This window comes from Rhineura floridana, chromosome 8 (assembly GCF_030035675.1).
Source record: "Rhineura floridana isolate rRhiFlo1 chromosome 8, rRhiFlo1.hap2, whole genome shotgun sequence".
Lineage (NCBI taxonomy): Eukaryota > Metazoa > Chordata > Lepidosauria > Squamata > Rhineuridae > Rhineura > Rhineura floridana.
This window is the reverse complement of record NC_084487.1, coordinates 66,873,479-66,898,506: the sequence shown is the minus strand read 5'-3', so window position 1 is coordinate 66,898,506 and position 25,028 is coordinate 66,873,479.

The window sequence follows — 25,028 nt, the reverse complement described above, 5'->3', positions numbered from 1 at the left end:
AAAAGATTATCTCAGAAGCCCAATTGTGAAACCAAACAAACAAATTCTACTCACCCATGAAAAAGTGACCAGCACACTGACTAATGGGATTGGGGGTGCCAGATAAAGAGGCTGGATTTGAGAGTGGATCCATCAGTAGCCACCCAATATTTGTGACTGTAATTTGTTTTAATTGTTTTTAATACTGAATTTTAAACTGTTGTAACCTGTACTGGGACCTGCTGGTGAACGGCAGGTAAATACATTTAATCATCATCATCATCTTATAAAGGTGACTCTCCTAGTCTCTGATTGGCTGTAGCTTCCCTTGGTGTCTCATTCTGCACCTAGGAGGGATGAAGCAAAGTCACCCCACATAAATCCAGGGGAGCAGTATTGTCCTTAAGAACCAGATAATTTATAAGAAAGTTCAAAGACTCTAAAAGAGGGTACAAATTTCAGTTCCAAACTGATCATACCTGGAAGACAGCATTTGCATTCTATAGCCATGGCTCTCTACAACACAGCAAAGCATCTGTCTCATATGTGTATCTTTCTGCTCCGGTAATTGTACCTTCTCCTACTAGTTTTGTGTGTGTGTGTGTTACAGAGGACTTCCCTGCCAGCATGTAACTCACAAACATCTGAGGTTTGTGCATGTTTATTATGACTCAGTGATCGAAATTCTCATTGCTGAAACCCAGACACTTAGAGCAGTTTTTCTGACAGCTACTGTTTGCTGACTCATGCATTGAGGCTAGTTTGCTGAATGTAATGCTTCTGCAGTGTCAGCCCTTTTTCAGTTATGCCATATTTGATATATAATTAACATGGCAATATTATAGTAATCATTCTGGGCCACCTACTGCATTTTAAATGTTAAACGGAGGCTGAGATAAAGGAGGAGGCAAGTACATAAAAGGTGTTCTCACACAGATAATTTAGACTAGTTTAATAAAAAAAGTACTGTATGTTCATAAATGCAGAGTCCCTTCATAATAGTCATGCCACACATCCTCACAGCCATGCCCCCTTTCCCACTTCCCTTCATCTCCTTTGCTCTCCCTGTTGCCTCAAGAGTCCACACTCTGCTACAACAGACATCCCTAGGAGCCAATCAGCATGAAAGAGGAGGCTATGAGTCTTCTCAGTGGCTGATTCACCTCTTTTCACTATGATTGGTTCCAATCAGCACAAACAGACAAGGAATCTTCACAGTGGCTAATAAATTCCCTTTTCATACTGACTGGCTCATACATAGAGACCTAGCTGGAACCCTGCTCTTAAAAAAGAGGACTATGACCCTCCTGCAACTCCCGATGACTATACCCCTTGCTTCAAGCAGCAATCCTATACACCACACACAGACAATGTGCTGCACACACCTTTTGTTGGTCTGCTGTGGGGCTTCCGGTTGTTACCTTCTGCTGACAGTGCTACCAAATGTTTTGCTGTCCTGGCTGTGGCCAAATGGTGAGCCAGTACTCATGGAGGCAGTACTGATCTCAGCCCAAGATGGTCTCCTGCTTCTTGGCAGCTGGCCCTAGAGTACAACAGGTAGAGCATCTCCCAGGCACACTCTATGGTCATCTCCGTTGAGAAGGAAAGAACAGGAAACAGCTCATTTCAGTACATGGCTGATGCAGGGCTCTCCCGAGCAAACTCCCACCACCCAGAAATGAGCCAACACTCATTGAGGCAGCACTGAGCTCTGTGCTAATCTGGATGCTACTGCAGGAAATAAAGGCAGGCTGTTTCATGCCACTTCCTGGGTCATCCCAGCCACAGCAAATAGCAGGAAAGGAAATGACACATCTTGGTATGCTGCTGCTGCTTGCTGCTGGAGTGGCTCTCTGCCAGTTCTGCTAGTCACTCTGGACTGTACAAGCAAATGCAGATAGTTGCCGTACCACTTTATTTATTATTATTTGATTTATATTCCACCTTTCCTCCCAGTAGGAGCCCAGGGCGGCAAACAAGAGCACTAAAAACACTTTAAAACATCACAAAAACAGACTTTATATTAAAACAAAACATCTTTAAAAACATTTTTTAAAAAGCTTTAAAAACATTTTTTAAAAAAAGTTTAACATTATTTTTTTTAAAAGAAGGCTTAAAAACTTATTAAAAGCAATTCCAACACAGATGCAGACTGGGATAAGGTCTCGACTTAAAAGGTTTGTTGAAAGAGGAAGGTCTTCATTAGGTGCCAAAAAGATAACAGAGATGGAGCCTGTCTAATAGTTAAGCGGAGGGAATTCCAAAGGGTAGGTGCCACTACACTAAAGGTCTGTTTCCTATCTTGTGCAAAATGGACATCCTGATAAGATGGTATCTGCAGGAGGCCCTCACCAGCAGAATGCAATGATTGACTGGGTATATAAGGCAGAATGACTGTCTTTCATGTATCCTGGTCCCAAGCTGTATAGGACTTTGTACACCAAAATTAGAACGAACTTAGCCCGGTAGCTAATGGGCAGCCAGTGCAATTCTTTCAGCAGTGGGGTGACATGTTGGTGATACCCTGGCCCGCTGAGCAGTCTTGCAGCTGAATTTTGAACCAGCTGCAGCTTCCAGACCAACTTCAAGGGTAGCCCCACATAGAGTGCATTACAGTAATCCAACCTGGATGTTAACAATGCATGGACAACAGTAGTCAGGCTATCCCAGTCCAGATATGGCTGCAGCTGTCTTACCAGCCGAAGCTGTCCAGGGCTTGCACGGCCTCTCCTGATTCAGATGTTACAGAGAAATAGAGCTGGGTATCATCAGCGTACTGCTGACACCTCACCCTAAATCTCCTAATGATCACTCCCAGGGGCTTCATATAGATGTTAAACAGCATGGGGGACAAGATGGTACCCTGCGGCATCCCACAGCACAACTGCCAGGAGGACAAAAGACAATCACTCAATGCTATTCTCTGAGAACAACCTTGGAGATAGGATCGGAACCAATGTAACACAGTGCCTCCAATAGCCATCTCACCAAGTTGGCACAGAAGGATACCATGGTCAATGGTATCAAAAGCCGCTGAGAGATCAAGTAAGAGTAACAAGATCGCACTCCCCCTGTCCTTCTCCCAATAAAGGTCATCCATCAGGGCGACCAAGGCTGATTCCGTCCCATAACCAGGATGGAACCCAGACTGGAATGGGTTAAGATAATCTGTTTCATCCAAGAGTACTTGCAATTGCCGTGCCACAACCCTTTCAATCACCTTCCCTAAGAAGGGGGTATTTGAGACCAGTCAGTAATTGTCACAGACAAATGGGTCCAGGGTGGGCTTTTTCAGGAGTGGTCGGATCACTGCCTCTTTCAGGGCAGCTGGAGCTACTCCCTCCTGCAACAATGTGTTGACCGCACCCTGAATCCACTTGGTCAAACCCTCTCAACAAGCTGTAATAAGCCAAGAAGGGCAAGGGTTGAGAGGAGATGTTGCTGGCTGCATCATTGCAAGCACCTTGTCCACATCATCAGGCCACATGAACTGAAACCATTCCCAAGAAGTTGCAGCAGACATTGCACTGGACACCTCACTGGGAACTATAATAGATGTGGATGGGGCATCAAGATTGCTACGGTGGTGAGCAAGTTTACCCTCAAACTGCCTTGCAAACAATTCACAGTGGCCCTCCGAAGGGTCTAAAACTCAATTTCCTGGAGTTGATGTCAACAGACCCCTGACAGTACGGAAAAGCTCCACTGGATGGCTACTTGAGAACGCAATGGGGCAAAGAAGTGGGCCTTCTTCGCCGCTCTCACTGCTGCACAGTAGGCATGGTTATGATGTTTTACTCATGCCTTACAGCATGTCTTTTGCCACTTGTGCTCTAGCTGTCGTCCAGCCTGTTTCATTCCCCTTAGCTCACTGGTGTACCAAGGTGCGAACCAAGCTCCACCATGCCAGAGAGGGTGCTCAGGGGCAACCATGTCAAGAGCACAACGTGCCTCACTGTTCCACAGCGTGACAAGGGCTTCAGCAGGGTCACCTGCTCTATCTACTGGGAACTCCCCAAGGGCATTCAGGAATCCTGTGGATTCCATTAGTCTCCTAGGGTGGACCATCTTTGGGAAGACGTCAGTGAGAGGAGAGGAACGCAAGTGATTTCTGCCCAACTCCCCACTTTTTTTTTGACTCAGTGATTCAATTACCAGTAAGTGAAATTGTTCTGCCAGGAGACACACAGACACTCAGCCCAATGATTAAGTTTGGCTTCTGGGCCATTGTGTGGCAACAACTTCCCTGCATCCCTGCCATTTGTGACATGCTGCAAGGGGGCGGGAATGAGGACTGTGTAAGACTCTGAAAGGGCAGAGAAGGAGAGAGGAGGCGAAAAAGATACAGGCTCAGAAATTGCAATGGGCAATACCTAGAGGGGGGGTTGTAGGGTGTATGCAGAGTGCCTTTCTATCTCCCCCACTTCAGAAAGGAACATGCACACAGAGGCAGACTCTTGTACATGTGCTTCCCAAACAAGAACACAATGATGTATGTATGCACGCACACACTAGTGTATGGCTCCTGGCTGTCCACTACTACTGCATGAAACTGTTGGAAAACTTTCCACATTCTATGGAAGAGGTGCATGACAAGAGGTACATATTGCACCAGAACATGGCCAGAGGGCAGAACATTATCATGTAGGCTGGTGTAAATAAGTGTATCAGGCATGAAATTGTATGGTGGTGATTGCTGACAGGAGATTTGCAATATGTGCCTGAAATCATTTTTCTCATTCATTCAAATTATATATTTTGATTGGTTCATGAAATATTGGTTCTCCAAGATATTATGGACTGGCATGTTCCAAAGTATGCATGGCAAAACATGGACATGCAACCAAGTCTATTTCCTCTTCTTTCCCCGCTCCCCCACAGTTTCTGGCACTCATAGATAGGAAAAAATGTACCAACTTTTAGACATCAATCATTATAACCAGTAATAATTATATAGAGTATAATGATATCCTGACCATTCTTTGTTCTAACACCTGTGTCCCTCACCATCCTTTTAACTTCATGCAGAATTATGAGAGGCTTTAGAAGAAATAAAAATAAAGCTGAATAGGGGTGGGGTTTTTTGGTTGTTTTTAAAATGTCAAAGGAATCAACAACTCTTGAGGTTTTATCTTTGAGATTTTGGAGTAAACTCCACAAGGAAGGCTTCTTGGGGAGGGGAAAACGTCTCAAATACTTTGTTCTCCTGACACTACACAGGGAATATGAGCTGCTTTGACTGGAATGACTCACTATTTTTCACTTTATATTCTTCTGCTGCACGTTAGATTTAATTTTTTTTGCTACGTAGTCTTTGGATTTTTTTATTTTTATTTCTGAGAAATGAATTCTCCAGTGATATCTATGCAAGATAAATGTATAAATGCAGGTAAGCAGGCTAATAACAAATGTCTGATAGCACAGATGCAATATGCCACAAAACCAAGTACAAAGGATTTATATTTTAATTATTAATTAGCAGTGCAATCCTATGCGTGTCTGATCATAAGTACAATCCACTGAGTTCAATGAGGCTTACTCTGAGGCTCTGGAGGCTGGTTCATTAAGGTGATTGTGACACTGCCCCACCAGCCTCAGTCTGCCCTCAGCCAGCTCTTACCTTCCTGTCTTTTTACTTACAACCAGTCAAAGCGCGGCTCTGCCTGTCATTGGCTATGGCTCCACCTAGCGTTGGTATTCTTGCCTTCCACCCTACCAATCCCAATGGGCCCCAGCCACCGCTGCTCCCAAGTAAATGAGTATGGTATTGCAGCCTAGGACCGGAAAAAGCTTAGGTGAAATACAAATACATATTTATCTGAGCAAATTAAAATAATGTATAAGTGATTGCACCTTTTCCAAGTTTTCAGTGGCTTAACAGGAATGGTAACTTTGGGGACAAAGTTTTTTTTTTAATGTAACAAAAGTTATTTTCTTTATTTAACAATTTATGCACCACTTGATTGTAAAAAAATCCTTAAGGGGTATCATGAACCTTTGTAGGTTTAATTATCTAGATATATAATAATCAAATTGAAAGTTGGGCAAGTAATGGACCAAGAGGTTGTCCAGAGAGTTGTTTAACAGGGTTGTGTGACTTGGCTCTTTTTGTGTGGCTTTCAGGACATAGGACAGCACCAATTGTGAAACCTGGTTTGGGCTACTTAGACATAAAAAAAATACAACTAGTGTCCGCTGGGAAATAGGGGTGATGATTATAGAGATTTCACTGGTGGGGATGGAGAATATAACCCTTTCTTTTCCTGCTGTGGTCCTAGGGAAAATATTTCCTATGAAACAGCTATTTACATTGGGATGAAATCCTTCATTTCTAATTCCTCTCACAGGGAGATAAACACTGGAGGAAACGTTTGTTTTCTGTACAGTTCCCCTGAGACTGACAGAATGTCATCAAGTCCCATCACTACTTGACGGACTTGCTGTCTTTGCATTCAAAGCACACAGTAGCGAGGAGCCCCACAGGTTAGGCAGTCCAGGCTTTGGATGACTGGAATTCCAATTTTTAAAAGTTTAAAAGACATAAAAATATTTCACATGAATGGAAGCAGCAGGAATTGACCACCTTGCAAGTATTTTTAAAAACTGTGTTTCTGTGCAGATTTTTAAGGATTTCTCTTTAAAACTCTGCCCAGAAATGGGATGGGGACAGACATATTTCCATCCCTATACAGAGCTGAGACAGACTAGACTTCCATGGGTCCATCCATCCCTACCTATGCCTAAACTACTCCAAGCTAAGTGCTTTCTTGGCCCTTAAAAAAACCACTCAAAGAATTGTGATCAACCTTGTAATTCGCTGTTTACTTGGGAGTGCATAGCAATTTCCACAGAAAAGCCAAGTGTCAAACAACATCATCTACGCCCACATGCAATATTTCCTTGCTCTCTCTTTTAGTCTGAATTGTCAGAAGAAAAGCAGAGCCATGTTCATTATCATGGCACTAGTGGTGGGAATAGGAAAGGAATCATGTCCATTGATATTAGACAAGCACCTTTGCCATACTGTTTCTGCCCCTGCTAAAAACGTTTTTGTTCAAGCTAGCCTACCCAGACATGTATATCTCACATACATCTCAATATGTAATAGGATTTTATAATGTATCTTTTTAAGCAGTTGGCTTTTTTTTACATTTTGGAAAAAAATAGGTGAACTTGTTTTTAATATCTGCTTTTATCAGTAATTTGAGTGTATATTTTATTTACACTGCTTAGAGGTTTTGATGATTAAATGGTTTCTACATTATTTTAAATACAAATAAAATGAGGAAAGAGCAGCTGATTGGTGTCTAGCCCCTAAATAAGTATTTGCAAAGATGGATTAAGCAGTGATTCATCATTTGTATGAAACTCAGTTGGGATGCTTGCTCTATACACTCTGTGTAAAACAGAAAGAATAAAACAGGCAGACACACACACACAAAGTGCAGGTTTATGCATCATAGGCTTCCAGGTTCCAAGGAATGAGGTCTAAGTATGTGCATATCAGTTCTTCCTTTAGACCAGTGGTTCCCAAACTCCTCCACCCCCAGACCACTTGAAATTGCTGAGGGTTTTGGTGGACCAATTATTTTTCTTACTGTTTCAGCAATTGTAATGTGCTGTGCTAGATGCTGTATGATTTTAACTGTATTTATTTATTTTTTTTATATAGTTTTTATTCAAATTTTTCCAAAAAACAAACAAAACAAAGTAAAGAAAAACATAACAATACTACAACAAAAAATAAAAATAAAATGGTTGACTTCCGATTTGTCACAGATCAGCTATAAGTATATAATATACATCAAACCTGTCCCTTAATATGTACATACAGAATCCCTTTTCTCCATAAGCTGTCTTAATTAATCATCAAATCCCAGTATCATCATTTTATTTTGATCTTTCGACAAAAAGTCTAAGAGAGGCTTCCAATCCTTAAGGAATGTATCTGTCGATTTTTCTCTAAGTAAACACGTCAATTTATCCATTTCTACTAAGTCCATTAATTTCAGTAGCCATTCTTCCATTGTTGGTATTGATTCCATTTTCCACTTTTGTGCATATAATAATCTTGCTGCCGTAATCATATATAATAATATTCTTCCATATTTCTTTTCTATTTGTTTATCCATAAAACCCAGTAAAAAAGATTCTGGTTTTGACTGAATATTTATCTTTAAAATTTTTTGCATCTTCCTACCTATCTGTGCCCAGAATAATTTCGCCTTTTTACATGACCACCACATATGATAAAAAGATCCTTCTTGTTGTTTACATTTCCAACAAACATTAGAGACATTACTATACATTTTTGACAGCTTTTCTGGAGTCATGTACCAACGGTACATCATTTTATAAAAATTTTCTTTAAGATTATAACATAATGTAAATTTCAAGCCTTTTTTCCACATATTTTCCCATTGATCCATTTGTATGTTATGACCAAAATTTTTTGCCCACTTTACCATACACTCTTTTACTTGTTCTTCCTCCATATCCATTTTCAATAAGAGTTTATACATTTTCGCAATTATATTTTCATCATTTGTACACAATCCTATTTCAAAATCAGATTTACTTATTTCAAACCCATACATTTTCTTGTCCATTTTATATCTTTCTAACAATTGTAAATAGGCAAACCAATGAAAACTATATCCTTCCTTTATCAATTGTTCTCTCTCTTTCATTGTGTATTCTCCATGTACATTTTCTAATAGTTCTTGATAAGTTAACCATTTCTCTTTTCCAGACATTTCTCTTCTATAAAACGCTTCTTGACTTGAGACATATAATGGTATTTTCGAATAAAACCTTGGTTTGTATCTATTCCATATTTTCAACAGAGAACGTCTTATAAAATGATTGTTAAAGTCTACGTTTACTTTTACTTTGTCATACCATAGATATCCATGCCATCCCCACTTCAGATTGTGGCCCTCCAAATCCAATAGTCTTTTATTCCTCAATGAGATCCATTCCTTTATCCAGACTAAACAGCAGGCAGCAAAATAAAGTCTCAAATTTGGTAATCCCAGTCCTCCTCTTTCTTTAGCGTCTTGAAGTAATTTAAATTTAACTCTTGGTTTTTTTCCTTGCCATACAAATTTAGAAATATCTTTTTGCCATTGTTTAAAAGGTAAATCAGAGGATATTACAGGTATTGTTTGAAACAAAAACATCATTCTCGGTAATACATTCATTTTTATCACAGATATTCTACCCATTAATGACAGTTGTAGTTTATCCCATCTTAGCAAGTCTTTCTTAATCTCTGTCCATAATTTTTCGTAATTATTATGAAACAGCTTTGAGTTTTTATTTGTCATGATGATGCCTAGATATTTCAACTTTTTTTCTATTGTAAAATCTGTCTTGTCCATTAACTCTTTCTGTTCCCTTAAAGTTAAATTTTTCACCAACATCTTTGTTTTTTGATTGTTGATCTTAAATCCTGCTAACGGTCCAAATTCTTTTAATTTGTCCATCAATATATGAATTCCTTCCAAAGGGTTTTCTAGTACAATTATCAAATCATCAGCAAATGCTCTCAATTTATATTCTTCTTTTTTTATTTTTAATCCCGAAATCCTTTTATCTTGCCTTATATCTCTAAGCAGCACTTCTAAAACCAGAATAAATAAAAGGGGAGATAATGGACATCCCTGTCTTGTACCCTTTTGTATTTCACATGAATCCGTTAAGTCTCCATTAACAATTATCTGGGCCTTCTGTGATGTATAAATCGATCTGATCCATTTTATAAAGTTGTCTCCAAAATCCATTTGCTCCAAAACCTGGAACATAAATTTCCAATTCAAATTATCAAATGCTTTTTCAGCATCTAAAAAAATCAAAGCTGCTTGTTTATCATTTCGTTGTTCTAAATATTCCAACACATTCAAAACATTCCTGACGTTGTCACGTAATTGTCTTTTAGGTAAAAACCCTGATTGATCTTCCTGGATAAATTGTTGCAATATTATTTTCAATCTTTCAGCCAAAATCATTGTAAAAATTTTATAGTCATTATTCAGTAGAGATATTGGCCGATAATTTTTTGTTTTAGTTAAATCTTGGTCCTCTTTAGGTATTAATGTTATATTAGCATTTTTCCAACTATCCGGTATCTTTCCCTCTTGCAAAATAGAATTCATTGTAGACTGTAAGGGTAGCAAGAGTTCTTCCTCCAAACATTTATAATACATTGCAGATAGCCCATCTGGTCCTGGCGCCTTTCCTAATTTAATTTTATTTATAGCTTCAGATATCTCTCTTGACGTAATAGGGCCATTAATAACTTGTCTCTGAAAATCTGTAATTTTCGGCAAATTCTGTTTAGATAAATACTCTTCTATTTTTTCAGATGGAATTTCTTGACACTTATACAATGTTGAGTAATATTGATGAAAAATCTTTTTGATTTTTACATTATCTGTCAGCGTCTCATCTCCTTCTTGTATCTTTAAAATAATATTTTTTTGACGTTCTTTTCTTAATTTATATGCTAACCATTTCCCAGGTTTATTTGCAAATTCAAAAGTCCTTTGTTTAGCAAAATTTAATTTCCTTTCAATTTCTCTAACTGTCAACATTGATACTTGCTTCTGTAACATTTTAATTTGATTTACAATAGAAACTTTAGCTGGATTCTTTTTCAATTCTTCCTCTTTTTGTTTTATTTCTTCCAAAATTAATTGCATTTTCTGTTGTTTCTTTTTTTTTAATTCAGAATTACATTTAATAAAGTATCCCCTCATAAATGCCTTACTAGTATCCCAAACAATATTTTCACTTGTTCCTTTATATAAATTATATTCAAAGAACTCCTTTAATTTCTTCTTACATTCTTGTACTACTTTATCATTCTGTAATAAAGATTCATTTAGTCTCCATCTAAATCCAAGATTTTTTTTTTTTAAAGTTAATATCACAGGATTGTGGTCCGAAAAAGTTTTTGGTAATATATCCATTTTAAAAATATCCTTCGCTAAAATTTTTGACATCCAAATCATATCAATCCTCGAAAATGTTTTATGTCTTTCTGAAAAATAAGTAAATTCCTTTGCATTATCATTTATATATCTCCAGGTATCCACCAATTCTAAATGTTCCATGAGTTCAAAACAAATCTTCGGTAATTTACCTTGTGTCTCTTTGATATTTTTTTCAGAAAGCCTATCAATTTTTGGTGAGATTACCCCATTCCAGTCACCCATGACACACCAATGCTCATATGAAAACTCTGACAATTTTTCCATAAGTCCTGTATAAAACCTTGTTTTATCTTCATTGGGGGCATAAATACCCACTATCAAAATGTTTGTACCTTGTAAAGTAATTTCAACCCCCACAAATCTACCACTATCGTCCAATAATACCAATTTAGGAAGCAATTGTGGGTTAATATAGAGAACAACTCCATTTTTTTTTTTTTGGTCCAGCTGAAATAAATTCTTCACCCAAATTTTTACAAATCAAATATTTGGAATCTTTCTTCTGAATATGAGTTTCTTGTAGACAAATTATATCCAATTTTAATTTTTTCAAATAATGAAACACTTTCTTTCTCTTCTGCGCCGTGTTGGCTCCATTTATATTCCAAGTTAGGTATTTGTAATCCATCATTAAGCGTGTATTTTAAAATTTGCCTGATGCTCCTTTTGATCCATCATCTTCCTTCCCCTCCTCTGCATATCCTTGTTGACTTTGTTTCCCAGGAACTATATCCATATCTTTGAGTTTATCTTCTTCCATATCTTTTGAAGCTTTTCTCAAGAAGTCCCTTGCTTTTTGAACAGTATTCAGTCTGTATTTCTGTTGTCTGAATGTAAAAATCACTCCTTCTGGAACGTCCCACCTAAATTGAATTTTGCATTGCTTAAGTTTTTCTGTAAGGAAAGCATATTCTTTTCTCTTACGTAAAAGTCTAATAGGAATTTCCTTCATCACCAGTATTTCCTTACCATCAATTTTAAAGGTATATTTAAAGTGTTGCTGTAAAACCATATCTCTGGTCGTCTTCTTTACGAAATGAACAAGCACATCTCTTGGAATTTTTTTCATTGTTGCATATCTGGAGTTAATTCTATAAACTTTGTCTATTTCAAATTCCATCCTATCTTCATTCAAGTCCAGAAATTTTACTAAAGCATTAACAATTTTATCTCTAATGTCTTCACCTGTTTCCTCAGGGATTGCACGGAATCTCAAACAATGCTCTTTATTTCTCATTTCAGTCACAGCTAAATAGTCCAAATTTTTTTCTAGTTCCAGATTTAGTATATCTGTTCTATTCTCCAAGGTTTGTACCTTTTCTTTAGTATTTTTTGCATCTTCCTTTATTTGCCCAATTGTCCCTTTAATCTCATCCACTTGTGTTTTAATATAGTCTTTTATATCTGTCAATTCAGTTTTCATTTCCTGTTTCATTTCCTGTTTGATAGCATTAATCCCTTCCATTATTTTTTGAAACATTTCTGGGGGTATATCCTCTTCCTGTGTATCAATAGAACCTCTTCGCCCCTGGGCCTTGGTTGTTTTTTTAGTTGTCATTTTCAAAAAGAGGCCTTTAATTTCTAATATTAATCACTGTTTCAGAACCTAAGGGCAGTCTATTTCTTTTCTTTTTTTCCCTCCACCAAAAAGAAGAGTTAATATTCCAGGCCTATTATTGAAATCCAGCCAGCACAACACAGTCCTTATCTGCTTCCAAGAATGCAAAACAATTCTGGTTGCCAAGACTAAACAATTAGTAGCATATACGAGCAGCGGATTCATCCAGCAAGAAATAGTCCAAAGAGAAAAATAGTCCAAAATATAATAATTACCTCTCATCCGTTTTTAAACTTTAAAAGTCCAAATTCAAGCCAGCTTTTTGTCGTAAAAAAAGTATATAAGTTGTTTATATTTTCTTTCTTCCTTAATTATATTTAAAAGAGAAAAAGTATGACTCACCCAGGTTTCTCAATTGCTGATTCATAAACAAATCCCTTTTATTGCAGTAATTTAAGCCGAATGATAAGGTTTAGGCAGAAGTGGGCTCGCTGGTTAAGAACGTTTTTTTTGAGAGAAGAAAAAACGCTTCGCTTTATTCCAGTTCAGCTTGCGTGGAATTCCTGACTCCGTCTTCAGCCGATCGGCTTGCCTTCTTATCTCAGGAATTTCCTGATCAATTCCAGCCGCCGACAGCTCAACGAAGTCTTGTGGAAGATCTGATCGGTTCTCCTATACCTTGGAGAACATTTAAGCCAGTCCAAGATTCCTCTTGGCTGGCTTTTAACCTGAAAAAAGCTTCCTCTGAGGCAGAGCTCCCTCAGAGACAACCACCAGCCAGCACCACTTCCCGGAAGTCTCGATTTTAACTGTATTTATGATAGGCATGTCATGGACCACCTGAATAAAGCTTGTGGACCACTGGTGGGCTGTGGACCAGTTTGGGAACCCTTGCTTTAGAAAAATGAGTATTCTGCACACTGTTGTTCAGACAATAACTTCTCAGAGAAGTTTGAAAACAGCTTGTTTTTAGTTCTATTTGTTCTGCTAATTGAAAAAAAGTTGTTATGATTTTCATAATAAACTGAATCAATTAAACTGATTAATGGTGGTTAGACCCTAAATTCATTATTAAAATTCTTCCTGCCTTATAAATTATTAGGCATTAATAGGCACAGAAAAAGTACAATTAATGTTCTTCATTGTAGTATAAGGGATGCAGAAAGCTGAGAAACAGAAATAAGGTTTTGACTCTTTTGAGTCCTTGAAACTGAAAAGAAATGGTTAAAGGCCTTCAGATCTATAGTCAAATCCCTCTGGTTTGTTAAATATAGATCAGTTGCAACTTTTGAAAATACCTGTTGTGGGGGAGATTGCATTTTATTGCTTTTATTTATTTGGATAATTTGGATAATGCCTTGTGGATGTACTATGAATAATTTGAATGTTGGACAATTTGGCCACATATCTTTATTTCAGTAGGATGGTATCCTATACTTCCTCCAGCCATCTGGTTATAAATGCTGCAAACAAGAACATGGATTATCTTGATCATTCCTCCTCCTCCATTCCTGAATATGTATTAAATTTGTGGGCAGCACATCCAAAGGACAAGTCCAGCAAGTATATGGCACTCCTACCATCTCAGAGGCAACACTGTGAAAGCCACATTGAATCCTTGAAAATACTTGAGATGTGTCTGACTTGAAAGATGTACACCTGTTTAAGGTTTTTAAATAGGAAGATTTTAAATTGTGATAGGTGATCCCCCTCCCATGCTCATTTCACAATTGGGCTTGGCTAATCAAGGTCTTTTCTCAAAAAAGAGTGGAAAACAGCTTGATTATTTCAGAGCCCAATTATAAACCAAAATAAACTCACATCCCCAATGGTGTTATAATGGGCTTTGATCCCTTCCCTATCCCTTGTGTGAGCCTCTGCAAATTCCCTTGCCAGGCAGTGTATGTTACTGATCCAGTGGGAGAAGCATGGGTCTCTCTTCCTCATTTCCTCTCCCTGTCATCTGGAACGCTGTTGAATTTCCCAAGGCTCCCAGTGCCTAGATTGCTGCCATAACAGCATTCCATGGTAGGGGGAGGTAAAAGAGAATAAAAGCCCATTCTTCCCTGTCAGAGCAGGAGCACTCACCACCAGAGGAGCACACAGATTTTAAATCCAGTTTGGATAAGAACTCAGAGTGCAGCATAATGTTCTTCTCATTCTTAAGGTGAATATTAGGGAGCTGCTAAGGTTTGTGTTCCAAACCAAGGAGTTACAAAATTCAGCAATGTCTCTAGTTTTAAGGCATCAGGGGTCTTAACGGGTGTTCAGGCACATAATTCCCTCTGCTTCAATGGGAACTTGCAAACAAAAGAAATTGGTGGCCTGATCTCAGTTTTGCTGAACTGACATCACTGCAGTTAGCTAGGAATTATCGGTTCTAACCCAGCACTCTGAGGCAGCAGGGTCCTAATCTGGCCATATAAAATTGCTGTCTTTTCCTAGCTCCTCGTTATTCAGACACAGAAAAACTGCTAGACAACCCAATTATCTGTCTCTGCTTATCAGTCTGCTCAACCCACCCTCAGAGCAGCTGCTTGCTTCTCAGCCACCATGCCTGATAGACGTATCACAAGAAAAGAGTAGGTATTGAGGAACTACTGAGATGCTGAGGAGGAGGAACAGGAGGAGGTGCCCCTGCTGTTTTGGTGAAATGGGATGATGATGAGTTTGCATTCTGATGGTATAGTAACTTTAGTATTGGGTCCACTTTTCCATGGTGAGTGGGCTGGACACACGCCCTGCAGGACAGTGATGTAAACCTGACCCTGATGTAAACCCAGCCATTTTAGCAATGAAAGATCACCTACGTTAAAAAGGGATTGATGCTGCTTTTACTGTACCACAGCACAGAAGACAGAGATTTTACTATCTAGAGTTCAGTCTTGGGTTTCTAATGGAAAATGAACATGGCCTCTGCATAAGGGACTCATTCCCCCCAAATAGATGACTTTGCTTAGTATTCTGGGTGTCCCCATCTGCTGAGGCACCAACCATAGCCAACTACTGGGGGAAACAATATCTTCTGAGCAGAAAGATGACTGAGCTGCAGGGTGTTGCATGAGGGGAGTGAAAGCACTGAAGCAGTGCCACTTCTCCTCAGGCATGGCTATGTTCTTTTGCTGCCCGCCTACTGACTGCACACATCTGTGAGCTAAAAATGCATAATGCCTTAATGTACCCAACAGAGACTGACGTTTCCCTGTGTTGCTGCAGAGGGTGAGGCTATCATTACGAAAGGGGTCCATTTTCTACCTTTTCCCTCCAATTCCCTGCACTTTGATAATCAAAGAGGAGCAGTAAAAATCTATTAAATGCATTTCGCTGAAAGCTTCCATTGAAAAACATGATTTCTCCTGTCTGACCCATTTTAGAGTTCAGACTCCAGAGCGAGTTTTTTGTAATCAATAACACATTTTTAATAACTAAAACAATGGCATATAATCTATGGCATTTCAGTTCTAAATTTGCCTCATTGAAACAGCTTTATGTGATGGAAAAAACACAATATCAAGTTGCTTGAACCTAAAAGCAAAATGGGGATAGCCTCCTGTGCAGGAAAAAAAATCCAGTGCACATCCATATTCACTGATTTGAGCAACAATCTCCTGTTGTCTAATTTGCTCTGTTAAAAAAATGTCATGTAAGAAGCAGCGATACATCTACTGTCATAGGAAACAGGGGGGAAAAGCCTTGGAAACCACAGCCCCTCCCTCTCTTCAGGGACATTTTCTCTTGGTGGAGGACCTGTCTTGATGAAAGCTAATTAGCAACCCAGAGATATTTCTCGTATAGTTCAGAAGGTCACACAAGACAGTCAAAGACTTCACAGGAACAAGAAGGAGTGCCAGTATCTTTCCTACATTAGGTAAAGAAAGGGAGCTAAACTATTGGAGCAGAGATCTCCATGGGGGGGGGGCTAACAGCAACTGCATACAAACTTTGCACAAAAAGATTAAGAGGATGGTTCTGTCTGCTGGTGATTGTGGATAAAATAAGGTACAACATTTATGATTGCTAGTACACTGCAGATGCTATTGTGGCTCTTGCTGCAAGATCAGCTGTGCCAAGATGAAAAGGGGTATTCTGATGGCTAAAGGTCCAGTTAAAATTAAGGCTGTAGCAGTCAAAGTCTGCAGCTGTGAATGAAAGATGTCTGAGATGCCACCGAACATTTTTCAAGTTTCTGTGACTATTACTTCCCAGAAGGCATGGCATATCCTCAGCAAAGGTCATCCTATCAATCACTATATTAGTATGGATGTGCTTGCAGCTAACATATGGAAAAGCAAGGTAAGAAAGTTTCTAGCTTGAGAAAGTGAAAGAATCCCTGTTTGTGGAGTGCCCTCCCCAATGAGGTGCATCTGTCTCCATCACTATTGAGTTTCAGGAGGAATTTGCAAACATTCCTGTTAACCTAGGCATTTGATGGCTGAAGGGATTCCTGGCAACCTGAGGAGTACTGATGGAAGAATGTTTTTAACTGTGACTGAGTTTTAAAATGTTTTTAGTTGTTTTGAGAATGACTTTCATTTTCTTGTTCACTTGTTTTTGTTGATATGTTTTCCACCCTGGGCTCCTTCAGGCTAGTAGTAGTAGTAGAACACTGGAAAGGGATCAGATTAACTTTCAACTTACACAGAAACCACAAACTCAGCCAAGGGCTTGGCATGCAACAGTGCAGGCACAAGCTTTGAGGTAGCATCAGAGCTATCAGCTGAAGGGGACTGCCAGCTGCTTCTTCACTTCAGTCTGCAGTCTAAATGCAGAAAATTTGGCTTGCAAGACATGTACTCTATGCATCAGGTTCTCTAAACCAAAGGATCCCTTCAGAGGCTAGGGGGACATCCTTGCCACCAAAAGGACCCTAGACAGACTGGACTCAGAGAATGCTTGCCCTGTAATGCATATGCTTGATTCCAATTTCCTTCCCAAGGATCATTTAAGGCAGGGACAGGGAATATGTAGCCCTCCAGATTTTGTTGGGCTATAACTCCCGTCATCCCTGACCATTGGCCATGCTGGCTAGGGCTGATGGGAGTCCACCAACATCTGGAGGGCCACAGGTTCCCACCTTACTTAAAGCTGTGAGGATGATTGCTCCATTGTCATTTAATGACTCACAGAGTGAGGCAGAATTGATCTTGGATGACACTTGTCCCCTGATACCAGGTCCCTTCTCTCTTCACCTATAATATTTTCACAGGTCTTTTTTGTATTAAATGATGACATAGAGAACATTTTTGCAACCTGAAAAGCGTGCAGTCCTTTGTGGTTCAGCAGCCTCTCCTGATGTGTTTCTTTAGGATTTGAATAAATGTGTTTTCTTTCATTTTCCTGAGACCAGCTTATGTCCTGTTTTTAAATGAAGGGCTATGTCCATTGTTCAGACCAGCTATTTGGCAACCGATTCAGCATAACAACATGACAAAGTAGAAAGTGCTTCCTCTGGAACCAGAAACACTGATTACTATGACACCTTGTTATCATGGGTGGACCATTCAGCATATATTATTTTGTGAGGAGAATTTGTCTGCAACCCTTGTGCCAAGCAAAAGCCCTTCAAGCATCAGCTTGTAATTAAAAACAAGAGTATGGATATGGTTCTTAAATCCTGATTAGAAATTGCTTAAAATAATTACAAAAGTAATTCAGCCAATTTTAATCATTCACACACTGCTTGGGAGCAACTAATCCTGATTTGTAATGTGACATATCCACACAATATTGTTTTGATCCTGCTAATGGAAAGTTTGGAAAGTTTACAGCTCAATAGGAAAATATGGGCATCCCCCAGGGTGCATAGAGAAGTATCTTCATTTACTATGTGTCTTATTTAAATCTAATTATTTTAACAGAGATTTATAATAATAATAATAATAAACTTTATTTCTACTCCGCCCTTTTTCCAATAGGACTCAGAGCGGCTTACAACTAAAAACAACACCATTAAAACATACAGAAATATACAATTAAAATAGAATTAAACTATGAGAAAAATTAAAAACCATAACACATACGTTAAAAACAGCGGACAATTTAAAATAATAAAATCATACACTGTAGACACCAATTCTATGACATTTAATCTTGGTCGTTCTCTATCCCAAATGCCCATTGAAATAAAACAGTCTTTACTTGTCGCCAGTAAGACAGCAAGGAGGGAGCTAATCGCACCTCACTCGGAAGGGAGTTCCATAGCCTAGGGGCGGCCACCAAAAAGGCCCTATCTCGTGTCCGTGTCATATGTACTTGCGAAGGTGTGGGGAGCACAAGAAGGGCCTCACCTGAAGATCTCAAATCCCAGACAGGTTCATGTAGGGAGATACGATCTGTCAAATAGCCTGGACCTGAGCCGTATAGGGCTTTGTAGGTCAAAACCAGCACTTTGAATTGTGACCGGAAACAAATTGGCAGCCAGTGGAGCTGTTGTAACAGGGGAGTTGTATGGTCCCTGTAACCAGCCCCGGTTAGCACTCTGGCTGCAGCTCTTTGTACCAATTTAAGTTTCCGAACAGTCTTCAAAGGCAGCCCCACGTAGAGCATGTTACAGTAGTCTAAGTGGGATGTAACCAAGGCATGCATCACCCTAGTCAGATCAGGCAGCTCCAGGAACGGGCGCAGCTGGCGCACCAGTTTTAATTGGGCAAAGGCGCTCCTGGATACAGCAGTAATCTGGGCCTCCAAATTCAAAGCTGAGTCCAAGAGTACACCCAAACTGTGAACCTGAGACTTCAGGGGGAGTGCAACTCCATCCACCACCGGTTGAATCCCTATTCCCTGATCTGCCCTCCGACTGACCAGGAGTACCTCTGTTTTATCAGGATTTAATCTCAACTTGTTTGCCCTCATCCAGTCCATCACTGATGCCAGACACTGATTTAGGACCTGTCAGTTTTTGTCAGTTTCTAACAGAAAAATATTTAAAATAATACTAATACTGAACTAATTATTCATTTGGTTCAAATCTTTTATTGGAAAGATTTTTCTGGTTGTCATCACATAATCATTTCTAAGATTTTGGGATTTTTTAATGCAAAAGACTAGATCTCTTATTAATGTTGTTTGTTAACACACTTTAGAGGCTGAAATGGTCTTGACTGCACTGGCTGAAGGTCTTTCCCTGGAAGCTATGCAGGTGGAGTGCACCTCTGATGATTCTGCTGGAATCTTCAGTAGCTTTTGATACAATCAAACTTGGCATTCTTCTGGATTCTCTGACAGATATGAGGACACCATTTTGCAGTGGTTCTGGTCAGGGCCAAAGCCAGGCATGACCGGGCCTTTGGGCACCAGCCTGCCCTGGGCCCATGGTGTCTGCCTGCGTGTCCCACCTGCCTCTCATGTTGTCTCATATGAATGATGTGTGCTTGTAGCTCGCATGCCTGCCATCAACCAAGATGACAGCGGGGGCATCTTGGTTGATGGCATTCACAGGGACAAGAGAGGTAGGTGTGCCATGTGTGCAGGCTTATTGAAGCCCACGCTGTCTGTATTGGGGGGTGCCTGGGAGCTCCCTCTCTGCAATAAATTGGCAGGATCGGGAGCCAACCCTGTTGCAGATTGCAGAACGGGCCCCTCTGGGCTTCAGGGGCCCTTGGCCAGGGCCTGACATGGCCACCCTCTGGTGCCAGCCCTGGTTCTGGTCCTTCCTTCTGGTCCTTATCCCTTATTTGAAAGCTACATGAAACCACTGGGATGGTCATCCAGAGATCTGGATTTTGGTGCCATCAATATGCTGATGATACCCAACTCCTTTTCTCCTTTTCACCATGTCTTGGAAAGACTTTGGAGGTTATAAATATAGTAAATGATTGAAGCTAGTTATGGACTGGATGTGGGTAAAAGACTAGAGGCTTAATTCAGACAAGACAAAAGAGCTCCTGGTCAGTTGAGTGGCTGATTTGGAAATAAGGATACAATCCATTGTAAATGGAACTGCAACCTCCTTGAAGGATCAGGTGTGCAATTTTGGTGAGCTCTCAGACTTTTCTTTGTTCCTGAATATTCAGGTAGCAGGTGTGGCTAGAATTGCTCTTGCACAGCTTAAGCCAGTGTACCAGCAGCTACAGTTTCCTATGCAAGGAAAACCTGACCACAGCCACCCCTTAGTTATATCTAGGTTAGGTAAATGCTACATGCTCTACTTGGAGATGCTTTTGAGAAGCATTCAGAAACAGCAACTGCAGCCTTGGTTGTGACCAAACCGATTTTTAGAGCAGTGGTTCCCAATCTTTTTCCCCCCACAGACCACTTGAAAATTGCTGATGGTCTTGGTGGACCACTGAATGATTTTTCTGCCTGTTGTAGCAATTGCAAGGTGCTGTGCTAGATGCTGTATGGTTTTCCATTTGATTGCTTCTTTTATTTCTTATGTTGTACTTTATTGTATTACAATTTCCATTCCATAGAACTCAGAGGATAATACAATAAAATACAATATAAGAACTAAAAGAAGAAATTAAAAATCAGTATAAAATAATGTTTGCGGACCACAGTTTGGGGACCTGACTTTTAAAGCATGGGACTCCACTGTTGCTTCAGCTTCACTGGTTTCTAGACTCCTTTTGGCCTCAATCCCAAGAGCTAGCTTTGGCCCAGTTTCTTTGAAAACCTATTTCCTTCTACATGAAATCGCCCAACTGCTTATTCCTCTGTCTAGAAGTGAGCCTGGTTGCAATGTGCAGGTGGACATTCTAAATGGGAATCATTAACTAGCAACCATGTTTACATCCCTTCTGGGGTTTTGGGTTTTCTGCACATCAACCAAAATTATATTTATTTCAATGATATTTAGTTAATCAGTTATTTTTAGCATTCACTGTTCTGAAAGCTCAGGGTGATCTACAGCAGTCCTGTGATTTTGATATTTGCTTCTTCTTTTTTTAAGGAATCCCCAGGTAGACATATAAAATGTCTTTTCATTTGCAGCAAACTTCTAATTACAAAGTCAATGGATTTCTAATTCAAGATGTAATTAACTGTCTTCCAGTTGTGATGTGTTACAGAAATAAGCTTTGGATGAGTAAGCTAAATACAGAAAAATGCAAAATTCTCTCATATACTCTTGGGTAGAATATATTGATTTAATTCATTTGAAATCTCTGTCAAAACGCTTTTTCAAGTTACAACACAGAGTTAAGGCTACTGTAGTGATCACCAAGGGCAGGAATTACTCAGTATGGTACCTTGCTTTGTGGTATTTAAATTGTTATAACGTTTGCACTTAATAGAACTTTTTTTTTTAATCCTGGACTAATTATACAAGTACACACTACAGTTAAATACTTACAGGTGATGCATGGCATTAAATGAAAAGTATTATGTTGGACAGGAATGAGCTGTTGCTCTTCATTAAAAAGCTAAAAAGAATGGTGACTCCTTAAAAAAATGCAAGTTTAAAAGGCAGTGGGGAGTTTTATATTCATAATGAAGGATGAACAGATTTAGTTTTGGGCTGGTCCAGAAGGCAATTCAGAGCCATGGATTATTTCATGCTGAAACACTAAACCAGTAGTATAGAAAGTAACACTCCAGAGCTCACGTATTGAAAATACAAAAGTTTCAGGGAGGGGATCTGTGTGAAAGAGGCATACACAGAAAGTATCCAATAACTGGAACACCTTCTTACTGTGTGTGAAAGAGCTGTTGTTATAGACAGTGCCACTGGCTACTGATTATGCAGCTGCTTCAGTTCAGTATGGTTTGTTTATTGATTTTGTGCCAAACTGCTGGATCAATCCATCTATTCCCTGCAAAATCCTCTATCTGCAAGTCTTCTTAACATTAGTAGAGTGTACTAAGAAACGTCAGTGAAACAATCAAGGTGGTAATTCTCTAATATCTATGGTTAAACCTGTGGGTGTGAGTGTGCTAGAACTTATGTGCATGTTTCCAGGTGCCTGGGCTAAGCTGTAGGCAGCCATAAGGTGGCAGGGAGTCAGAAGAGAGGACAGTCAAGTTAGGAGCCAGAGCAAGGGAACTGGGGTGATATTCAAATCTTATTTAGAGTAGACCCATTGACATTAATGAACCTAAATTAGTCATGTCCATTAACTTCATTGTAATTACTCTGAAGAGGACTAACATTGAATACCACCCTGTGTCAGGAGTAAGATCCAAAGAGCAATTTTTGAAAAAAGGCATGTAAGAGTCAGAAATATGATTACTGCCCAGGAAAAGACCCAGCTCAAAAGGAAACCCTTTTGAAAGCTCTTTGTACCTAGGAGGGCCCATTGACCACCCTGATGCCAGAACATTTTACCATTAGGAAGAGGCTGTAAAGCGTAGTTGTGATGGCTCATCACATGGACACAAAAACTGAGAGTTCAGGTAGCTTAAGTCCATTGGTTTCAATGGGTCTTGTGCATGCCTACTGTTGAATATCACTCATATCCTATGTAGGATATTTTGTGATATCATGCAAAATGGGAGTTGACACATCTCCAAACCAGAAAATGCCCCGCTTGCTATTTGCATGTATATCATACCAGCCTGTCTGTGTCTTAAGATCTTCTGTAGAGGTCCTGCACCAAGGACCCTCTTTTTATAGAGGTAATTATGCTTCTGCAAAGGTCCTCTCAGAGAGTTCACTGCTGAGGTCCACAGATTCTGCTGGCTATTTCAAAATTCTCTTATACTAAGAGCTCCACCCTGCTTGCTTCGCTCGCCAACCCTAACCACTCTCACCAGTGCTCCCCGTCCCCCCACATTAGTCACCAGTGCTCCTCCTTCCCCCCCATGGGTCACCAGCACTCCCCCTTCCCCCCATGGGTCTCCCACCCAGGCCCAGGACCCAGCCCTCTCAGCCAGCACAGATTCTGCCTTCCTCTGTGCAGCCTCTGCTACAGCCCCTCTCACCACCCCGCGGCTGCTCTCACTGCCACCAGTGCCCCTCTTGCTGCCACTGGCACCACCACGGTGCCACCTCACCTCTAAGCATCACACTACCCATGAATGCGTAGAAAAATATAATATAGGAAGATATACAACTGTACTTTGACAGAGATGCTTGCGTTATAACCATGTCTCCCAAATTTATTTCTCTAAAAGCGGTTTTTTAAAAAGAAGAAGTGTTTATACTTTAGGGCAAGAGAGAAGATCATGAGATATGAATAGAAACATAATGCTTCATAATTAAAAATGCTTTAGTTCTGCAGTCTCTTGTGAAATTATATGCTCTGCTAGAGCAAAGAAACATGTCTCTAAAACCATCATTAATGAAAAGTGGAAAATGCCATTCCTTGCATAAAGTTAGCTTTCAACAGATTCTCATCTGTCTCTGAAAATTAATGAAAAGTTAGTTTCAGAGCTGGAAAAAGCATATTGCTGGATTATTTTAATCCCAGCAGGACATATACACCAGATTTTGTTTTGCAAAATAAACATGGAAGCCAAAAAAGTTTGCTTGTCAAGTTAATGGCCCTAAGATGAAAGTTCTATGGTGGGAGCAGGGCTAAGTTTTGGGCTCACTCTAATGAGCAAGGAGTGCTCATATGAGTAATTTATTCAAATTGTACAAGGCTAGGAGTGCCTTTTACCAACATCAGCCGGTAAAACAGCTGCAGCTGTTTGTGGACTAGGATAGCCTGACCACTGCTATCCATGCACTGGTAACCTCCAGGCTGGATTACTCTAATGCACTCTATGTGGGGCTGCCCTTGAGGTTGGTCCAGAAGTTGAAGCTGGTGCAAACTGCAGGGCACAACTGCACCCTGGGGCACAATATCACCAATATGTTAACCTACTGCTGAAGGAATTGAACTGGCTGCCCAGGATAAGTTCAAGGTGCCAGTTTTGGTGTACAAAGCCCTATACAACTTGGGACCAGAATACTTGAAAGATCATCTCACCCCTTATATACCCAGTTGATCACTGTGCTCTGAAGGTGAGGGCCCCCTGCAGATACCATTTTATCAGGAGATCCATTCAGCACAACATAATAAGCAGACCTTTAGTGCTGAGGCGCCTACCGTTTGGAATTCTCTCCACATAAAAATCTGACAGGCACTCTCTCTCTTGTCTTTTCGGTGCCTACTGAAGACCTTCAACAAGCCTTTTAAGTGGATACCTTATCCCAGTCTGCATCTATATTGTAATTGTTTTTAAGATTTTTTAAAGATTTTTTGTTTTTAAGATTTTTTAAAGATTTTTTGTTTTTGTTTTGTCCTTAAGGTTTTTTAAAGATTTTTTTTTAAAAAATGTTTTTAATATTTTATCATTTGTTTGCCACTCCGGCCTCCCTTTGGGAGAAAGGGTGGGATATACTACTACTACTACTACTACTACTACTACTAGTAGTAGTAGTAGTAGTAGTAGTAGTAGTAGTAGTAGTAGTAATACATGCTCCTTCCGACACTGTTTAAAACATTTGGAGTCAATCAATGCCAATGCATGTACATTCTTACATTAGCATCCCCTGCTTATGCAAATTGTCATCTACAACAAAATAATACATGACATGCATGGTTGGGAAATACTCATGTTTGCACAGC